Here is a 9,300-nt window from a genome sequence, read left to right as displayed (position 1 = left end):
TTCAGCACCATGGACAGCGCCTCAAGTTTCCACACTGACGCTCCGCCGCCCGCTCACTGCTCACCTCCGATCTGCTCGCTCACGCGCGCTGTGGGTTGGTCATCCTGCGGTCCTTCCCGGCAGCACACGCTCACACGCACACACGTACACACACATAAATACAGATCAGCAAGACCCCCGGGCTCCTGACACTTAAGATTAATCATCCACGTGTCATCAAAGTATCGCGCTGCAGCGACACGCGCCCACCTGAGCTACGACCGCCGCGTGCGTGCAACTATTTCCCGCAATAGGTGGAGTATTATTCTCAACAGGGGGTCAATTCACCTTGTTGTGTTCATGACAGGCAAGGCTTTTAGACCAGGTGTGTCCAAAGTCTGGCTCCCTGGCCAATCACAGCCCAAGGTCAGATTTCTTATGCCACACTCTGTCTGCACGATGTATTAGGATTCGGATTGAAATGTATTGTTTGCACAAGTAACGAAAAGTCTTTTGACATCCCATCCAAAAGTACAATATGAAAGGCATTGCTATATACAGAAAGAGAGTGATTATATATCTGTATGTATAAAGAAACCCTAGTTATGTTATTCAACAGCCAAAAGACAATTGATCGATGGGAACAGTCAAATATACAGATTGGCATTGTAAATAGATAAAGATCTATCAACCACTGTGCAGCTTTACATATAATGTGGATAAGTATAGATATAGACTGGATTTACAGATATACATGTATAAATGTGAATATATAGACTAAATCTACACATATAGATATATCATACAATGAGTGCGCATGTCAGGAGTGACGTCTCAAGTTGATTCTTATCCTGATATCCACATCATTTTTTAATCACTAAACTACCATTACATTTATTGTTTCCATGCACCATGGTGTGCATGTTATTGGGGCAATCAGTTGTGATGTTGATATTGGGTCCAACAAGAGAAAACACACCATTCTTTGGAAAGACATGAACATCAAATGACTGTTTATTCATTTCTCATTATTTATATTACTATTGCCATGTTTGATATTATCTCTTCCTGGGCTAACTTTCCAAGCAGATAAACATCCCCAAAGAAACTCCATGACACAGTTTGTTAAGGTCCATGAAATTCATTGGGTATTTTTTTGTAAATCTGTAGCACAAATAATACAAATATTTAGTTACAAATACATAATTTAATGGGCTTTAAGCTGTGAATACGACTAACTAGCCTCGCCAGCATGTTGCTATAAGGCAAGCACGCTAACCACTATTCCACTGTACGGCACTATGTTGTTAGTATTATCCAAAGAAAAACGGTTTGATCAGGTCTTCCATATCTTCTATCACCTCCTCCATTCGTTAAACCGAATGCAAAATGATTCGGGAGAGTTTTATACCAGCGGTGCCCCTGTGGTCTGTACACAACCCCGGGAAGCGGCAGGTCGATGTGCCTCTCACCCATCATACACTGTGCAGCACCCCAAAGACACAGCGTGTAATCAGGAAGATGAATCATGTTGATAAGCTGAGTGCACTGCCTCATGGGACAAGCGTTTCAGGGCAGATTGCTGGTCTGTGGAGAATCTGCCAGCACAGTCAGGCCACTGCAGTCTTAAACAAAGCCTGAGCCAACACATGTTTGGAGGGGCGACTTCTAACAGTCATTCAGAATGACGGGCATGCAATCGTGTAACAATGATAAGAAATTGCAATAAACTTTTAGAAAGGTACAATTATTTTTTTTAATATAGTTTTCCCAAGTAAATCACTGGCTCCTAACCTGAGTCATGGTCAGGAATGGATTGTTTCACCTCAGTCTGAGGTGTTGCTATGGCTTCTGTGTGCTCACCAGTCCTCAGTGAGCCAGAGCAAAGACAGGAGAAAGAGAAATGATGTTTAAACCTGATACTAGATACTGGAGTTACCATGACACCTGTCTATTTAGAGCTGACATTTCTATGGCATTTATTTGAGAGTTTTCTTGACAAAGACACTGAAATATGGTTCACTGGGGTTTATAACTGTGATATGAAGGCAACTATTCACTTTTTATTTGGGTATTCTTTAAACAAATTAAGTGTCAATGTCAAGATCATTTCAGCCATTTATGAAGCTCAGCTGTATGATTCTTCTTCTTCAGACTTTCATAACTGCAAACCCCCAGTACTCTATAGAATACAAAAATAATAATATGCCAACAATTATCATCATTTCCAAATTGTAACAAGTGCAGATAAGAAATATACAATACCCACTCAGCTACTGCTATCACTTACTGTAATATATGCTGATATTGACTCATGTCCAAATAGGTGAAATACTGACTCTATTCATTTCTGTTTGTAATATTTATGTGCTTCTTTCTTCAGCACTCGATGCAGTACACTTTTACTTCAATGAATCAAGTTGCATTTCATTTCTCACCAATCATTCAAACGACACCATTTTGTAAAATAAATGAAAGTTGCACTTGGCACTAATAAAGACATGGGCATCCAGCTGCCCTGAACCTCATACTTTTCAAAGTTCTCACGTGTAGTGATAGGATGATGTTTGAACTATGTAACAATTAAAAACACAAATAATTTTGATTATTATCAGAGACATGCTCTCAGTCCTTTTCATTGAATTGATACTATTATTTCCATAACACCTTCTCTTTACAGATATTCTGTACAGACACAGAATTACATCTCAATCATAAGTTAGTTAAACACTGAAGCAGATTCCAGTTCCAGGTAGAAGAGGACACATGCTACAAAAGTAACATCCGTTTTAGAGCTTCCCTTTAAAGATAGAAATATCTAACCTACAGTGGAGCAACAAAGTGGTACAATGTGTACACTGAAAGAATAACTCAAACTGATATGACCTTATGGTTACATAGTAGCACACAGCCTGATTTGTACAGTAGATGCAATGGCTGTGATTCATTCTGATTTTGTTCTCGGTTGTTTGTTTTTTTAGCATATTTACCGAACAGCATCCGTGTTCCCCTGCTGATCTTCTGTTTATTCCATGAGGGAGAGACTTCCTTTATTCTGTGTATACCCGGGGTATAATCCTGCTAAATGAATTCAAGCTGCGTGCCTCAAATATACAACTGACGACAATGAATGGATTTTCTTCTTTCAGTGTGACGGCAGTGTTGTGTGACTTCTTTATCAACATTAAGCCACCGGCAACAGAGATGCCTTTTTGGAATATTGAAACACGAATGAAGTATTTTAGATTTTACAGGGTAATATATTTGTGTTTCTCATGGCATCACGTTGCCTCAGTATTTCATGTTTAGTGCCCTTACTTTTTGCAGTTTTCCTTTCCTGTGATTTAGAAGAAAATCGAATATGTAAATTTGACCAGACTTCTTTGCCAAAAGATTACAACACATAAAATTTGTTGTTGTTTGTCAAGATCTAGATTGTAAAAGGTGTTTTATCGTGGCTGTATGTGAAATGTACAAGCACAACCTGAACGCCTGATACATATACATAATCACCTGTTGTCTCACATTGGGTTTTCTGTGCAGTTCACTTAATGTATCTCGAAGAGGATGGTATTGCCAATGCAATCATTGCTTACGCTGGCAGAGAACCTGGATGCATCTCCCACCTTCACTTTGCAAGTAATCCTATCTGAGTGGTAATGTACAAACGTTTGGGGCAGCTGCGGATCCCATGGTAGGTGGGTGGCTGGTCTTTTCATTGCAGAAGCTGTGGTTTGATCCTCGCCTCTGCATGCACATGGGTCGAATTGTCATAGGGTAAGGCCGATTGCCATATCTCGCTTAATGGCTGATGAAGACCTTCATGTTACCACCGATGTGCGAAGGAGTGAACGGCTGTGAAAATGCAAAGTGCTTCGAGACCACTAAGGTGGAAAAAAAATGGAATGTACCTAGAGTGCTTTAAAAACAGCAGCAACATTCATAGGTTACTGTGGTTAGACACCTCTCCACGTACAAAACACACACTGTTTGTTGCTTTATTGTAAAACTTTCTCTGGACTGCCAACAGCTGTCTATTCAAACAACAAACAATCTGCTGAAAAATTGATGGGCAATCAATGGGACCCGTTCTTTCTTCACACGGTCAGAGGCAGAGATGAACACTTTACACATCAATGTGTCACCTTCACACTATCTTACTGATTTAGTTTTCTTGAACATAGTGATGTTTTATACATGTGGTGCCTTAAAAAGCTTGTTTGATTTTATCCATGAATGAAGTGAAAGTGCAGAGGATCTTTTAAAAAGCAGAAGGTCATGGTAAAACCTCTGAGAGCTTCACAGCTTTTTAGTATTCCACCTGCAGCCTGTATAAGAGCATTGCCAGTTAGTGTAAAAACTTTGAGATAAGTTCTCCTGTGGGGGACAAATATCCAGAAATATCTTTAATTAGTATTAAGATTTAGGATGTTAATTGCTTGGTGTTATGTGCCAAATTAAAAAAAATTATAAGGAGGCGACAGAAATATGGCAAGAATTTAACAAGCGGAGTGCAGACGTTTATTTCTTTATAGTTCATTTGGTCCGTTCTCCTGATGACTCTCAAGCACTTACACTCAAGTATTAAAACTGGCAGAATTATATTGGATGACTCTGTGCAAACCCCAAAAAACGTTTCTGCTTGTAAATAGCATAGAAGTGTGAATGATCAATAAGTGAAATGAAGTTGGAAGAGAAAACACTCTACAAGCCAAGACAAAGCTGCTAATGGTTAATAATAAGCCATTTCAGAAATAAAGTAGTGCAAAGTGTTTTTACTCAAGAACAGGCGAGGAAACATTAAAACATGAGGAATGGTATGGAAGGCGATGGTGTGAGCCCACAGGTGTGGGTTCTAGTCAGGAACAGTTCTTCTGGTAACCCAGCCGTCTGAATGAACTTGTAGGTCTGAGTAAATTCTGAGAGACGGGCAATCTGTCCACAATGTATCCCGCTGTTTGCCCTAATCTGGAAAAAGCTGTCCAAAAAAAAAGAAGAAAAAAAAGAAATCCATAAAATACAAGCTACAACATGATAAAGGACACAAGAGTCAAGTTACCGTACATCATCTATCCAGTAATCTTCTGCATCACTTAATCTCATCTTCAAGGTGCTGGAGCCGGTCAAGACAGGCTTCGAGTGAAACTTACAACCTGGACAAGTCGTTCATCCATCATCGGGATTGAAGACCAAATTCATGGAACGCTGCATTTCTCTAAAAGGGGTCAAGTTATGAAACAATCTAAGCATGGAAGCAAAAGAAGAAGAATATTGTGCAAAGACAAATAAAGGAATTAATAGAAGTATGATTTTGTCCTGGTAGGAAAACTCCGATATAAGTGAGTCGCTGTGCCTCTCAGACTCTATCATCACTTTGTCTGTTGTATATTTTCATTTGACTGTGGAATATAAGGGACAGATAACATAGGTTCATACATCCTTCTGCTCCCTTTCATTCATAACTTTGGACATTTTTGTTTGTTTTTGTTTTATTTTGTAATGGAATGTTTTATTTTGTCAATGAATGACAATGAATGGTAAGAAACAGACTGTTACAGTTACGAGTAATTTAGAGTCACCAATTTACTTCAAATGCTGCAGAAATCTCAAGAAACCTGTTTTGGCTTCCTGAAATCCTTTAGTAATTAATCCAGTAGTATGGAACGCATTTTCACCATGTTTCCATATTCTATACACTTCTTTATTGGTGTTTTCTTCTACTTCACCTCTTTTTTCCCCCACTCTTTTTCAAGAAAATGTAAAAGATGGAAAAAAAAACAAAAGTTTAAGAAAGCATCAGCCACTCAAGGTCAAAGCCACATACATGAATATTTACACTGACATCAGGTCCATGTACCACTGTGAGAACAGATATGGTGACAGAAGGGTTCTAAAAGCAGGCAGGAGTGTGGCGCTGCATACTGATCAGGGATGATGAGCATTTTTGTTTGGGGTTTTTTTGTTGGGGAAGCGAACAAAAGACTTGTATTTGCACGATCATGAGTTGTCATGTGTTACGTAAGGCTGCAGCTGTGTTGTACCGCCCAGTGAAGGGTTTATGTGATTACGAGGAGCCAAGAGATGAATGCTCCCACTCATACCAGAAATAATTAATTAATCTTATTTCTCCATAAATGACTGTTCACAAACCTGATGGCACAGTGCAGACAGATCGTCTCAGCGACCGCCGAGTGGTTGCATTTCAGCGTACACTGCGTAGGCCAGCAGCATCCTTCAGTACTTTGAACTGCACCGGTGCACATGTGATTACATTTCCCCGTAGTTACCGGTGCCCTTGACTTACCAATGGGGGACAACCACTGTGGTCAATTACCAGATACATTTGGCAGTGGTGGTGTTGGGGTTGCTGCCACCTTTATATTTCACACAGTAAATTAATGGACAGAATCTCATCAATCAGAACCGAAGATCAATCCAGCAGACGGTTTCTTCAATCGTTCCAAATCAAACCAAAGGAAGAGCGTGCAGAAATTTCACTCGTTGTGCACAGATTTCGTTTGTATTGGCTTCACCGAAGACACTCTCATTAGCACTCGTGGTTGCAGCTTGAAGCTGCACATTGATCAGAAAATAAGTCCAGTCAGTTACGTCAATCGAACACACCACAAAAACTAATGCCAATCTCTCTCTCTCTCTTGCTCTCTTTCTCTCTCTCTCTCTCTCTGTCTCTCTCTCTCTCTCTCTCTCTCTCTTTTTGCATCCTTAAGTCCTCCTCAAGGACGTTGACGTCAGCTCAAACATCTGTGTGCTGCTCATAGTTTTCAGTGTGCCTGACAGTATTCTTACTCATTCAGTAGCTTTGAAATAGAATAGTTTGATGGAGGCAGCCTGACAATCTTTTCAAAAATGACTCAAGTGACTTTCGTCATGTAATTAATTTAATTTTCACATTGTTCTGTAAGTGTTTTTGAATCCTGATCTGCAGATCCATCAGAGCCTCATTATTAAATCTGCTCCATTTTTTTTTTCAAATCACTCAAAACTGTATATATTTATATTTCGATCCTATGTCACTTTCAGTATGAGAAATGTGTGATTCTGTGCCAAATATCCAGATAGACGTAAACACATGGCTTTATGGTGGCTTAATGTTATAGTATGTACACTGGTTCAACGTAATCGTTGCCTACTGTTTGGTGCTGACAGCCTGAACTCACTGGATTTATTAGACCTTTTAAGTTCCACTGCCTGTTGAGTCTGAATGCAATAAACCAATAAAGTAGTGTGCCATAATACTAAAACAGGATGCTAAAACACTGCCCACAGCTGATAGAGTCCTACAGAGTGAAGACCCCATTTGCTTTGGGTATGTCACAATGACTAAATCCTGTCCGTGTACACAGTCACTTGATGGGCTTTTATTATTAAAAATAAATGAGCGCAGCCTCGAGGAGGCATAACGGATAAAATACAGCCATAGTGGGCGCAGTCTCAGTGTGTCATTCCTCCTGATGGGCCCCGAACAACATGGAACGATTCTTAAACGCAAGCATTCATTTCATAGAGCTCAGGAATACATTTCAGTTCAAATAAGAATTATGAAATGATATATACATTTTTTTTTTTTTTTAAACAACTATGAAACAAACCCCCCTCTCTGGAAAGAGAAGAAAAAAAATCACTCGCCATTGCTCTCTTTCCTTATCGAGTTTACAAATGTTCATTTTGCAGAACGTTATGTGAACGTCTGTCGTCGTTCAAGAGCCCTCGTATCTACTGGAGCAAACACTTGTGATTGATTGACTCCATTAAATCAATGGCATCAAAGCCGAGGAGGGGGAAAAAAAAAAACATGTTTATATGGAGCATTATGCCAAGTGAGCACCATTGAAAACATCATTGGAAGATCAAAGTGCATGTCTTTTCATCTGTGGAGATGTGCGAGCTGTCGTCCCAGGGGACAGCGTGGGGTTATCGTCAGCAAAGGCTAATGATGCGTTGTCTTCCGCAGGGATCATTCATTAATCTGTGTGAGACGTCGTCTCTTGTCATGATTCCTCTGAGGCACTGGCGTTGCACAGGAGGAGGAGAAGAGGAGTGTTTGGCCCTTTGCAACCTTTACCCTGCATGTCTTCTCATCTTGTGTTTGGATCATTTCACGGTGGCCGTTCGTGTGGGTCTCTGCTAATGATGTTTTTTTTTTTTTGTTTGTTTTTTTTTTAAGTTCATCTGCTGACCCGCTGGTGTTATGATCTGTGCATGCGCTGCTGAAATCTGATCTCAGTATTGTGTACTGAACTCAATCATCTTAAATCCAATTTGCGGGTCGTGGGGCTCTGGAGCTGACAACAGGCTGAAGCAGGCTACACCCTGGACAGGTCATTAGTCCAGCGCCGGCCGAACACACAGAGAGACAATCACAATCACACACATGCAGGGAATTTTAGACTAATGAAGCACATATTCTGGCCTGATCTGGTTATATCCACTCATGATAAAACAACTGAATGAGCAAAGAAGACGTGAAGCAAACATATTTAGATTCTATCAGGCAAGAGGCTGAATTTAGTAAATTCTGCATTTCTTCAAACAGTAAATTTAGGACAGTCACGTGACATGTAGGTCAGTCATTATGGTAAAGATTGCAATAACAACTGCTGGTGTGTTTTCCCCTTGTTCCGGTCAAATAAATGAGCCTTTCATTAATATCTTTGCAGTACCTTGAAAATACAATAAATTATGTAAAAAGTGTGCTCGAGCAAAACATTGTACACCTTACAACTACTCTCCAATGTAAGAAATCATATTTCTAATAGTTAATTGAAAATAATGTTCCATGTTGGTGTGCTGCACGGTGGTGGATGTGAATGTGTGTGTGGATGTTTCTCTCTCTGTCTTTGCCCCATGATGAACCGATGACCTCCAGGATGTACCCTGCCTCCACCCAGCTGCAAACCTGCATTTGATCAAATGGTTTTAGAAGATGAATGGATGCACGATTCTGGATTTCATAGTAAATGTTCCTTTTGGAATTTCAGGCTTCGTGGACATTGAAAATGAAGATCTGCCTCTCCTAAATGATGAAGAATTACATCCAGATACATTGAAAGCCAAACAATTAAGAGTGATAAAGGCGGAATACGTACTGGTAAGTGTGACCCGGTTGCTGCCTGACAGGCTGGCTAGTGGGCTGAAAAGTCTGATTTCTGTGTAATTACTCAGACCACCATGCATACCATCTGTGGGGTTGCACACAGTTGGGAACTTAATGCTTTAACAGAAGGCTTGACGGTTGACCAGAGTTAGATTAATGAGTTTTGTGGCCACAGCTTCAATCAAGAAATTCTGATTGGAAAAATA

Source organism: Blennius ocellaris, assembly GCF_963422515.1.
Source record: "Blennius ocellaris genome assembly, chromosome: 18".
Taxonomy (NCBI): Eukaryota; Metazoa; Chordata; class Actinopteri; order Blenniiformes; family Blenniidae; genus Blennius; species Blennius ocellaris.
Note: the sequence above shows the minus strand (reverse complement) of the source record.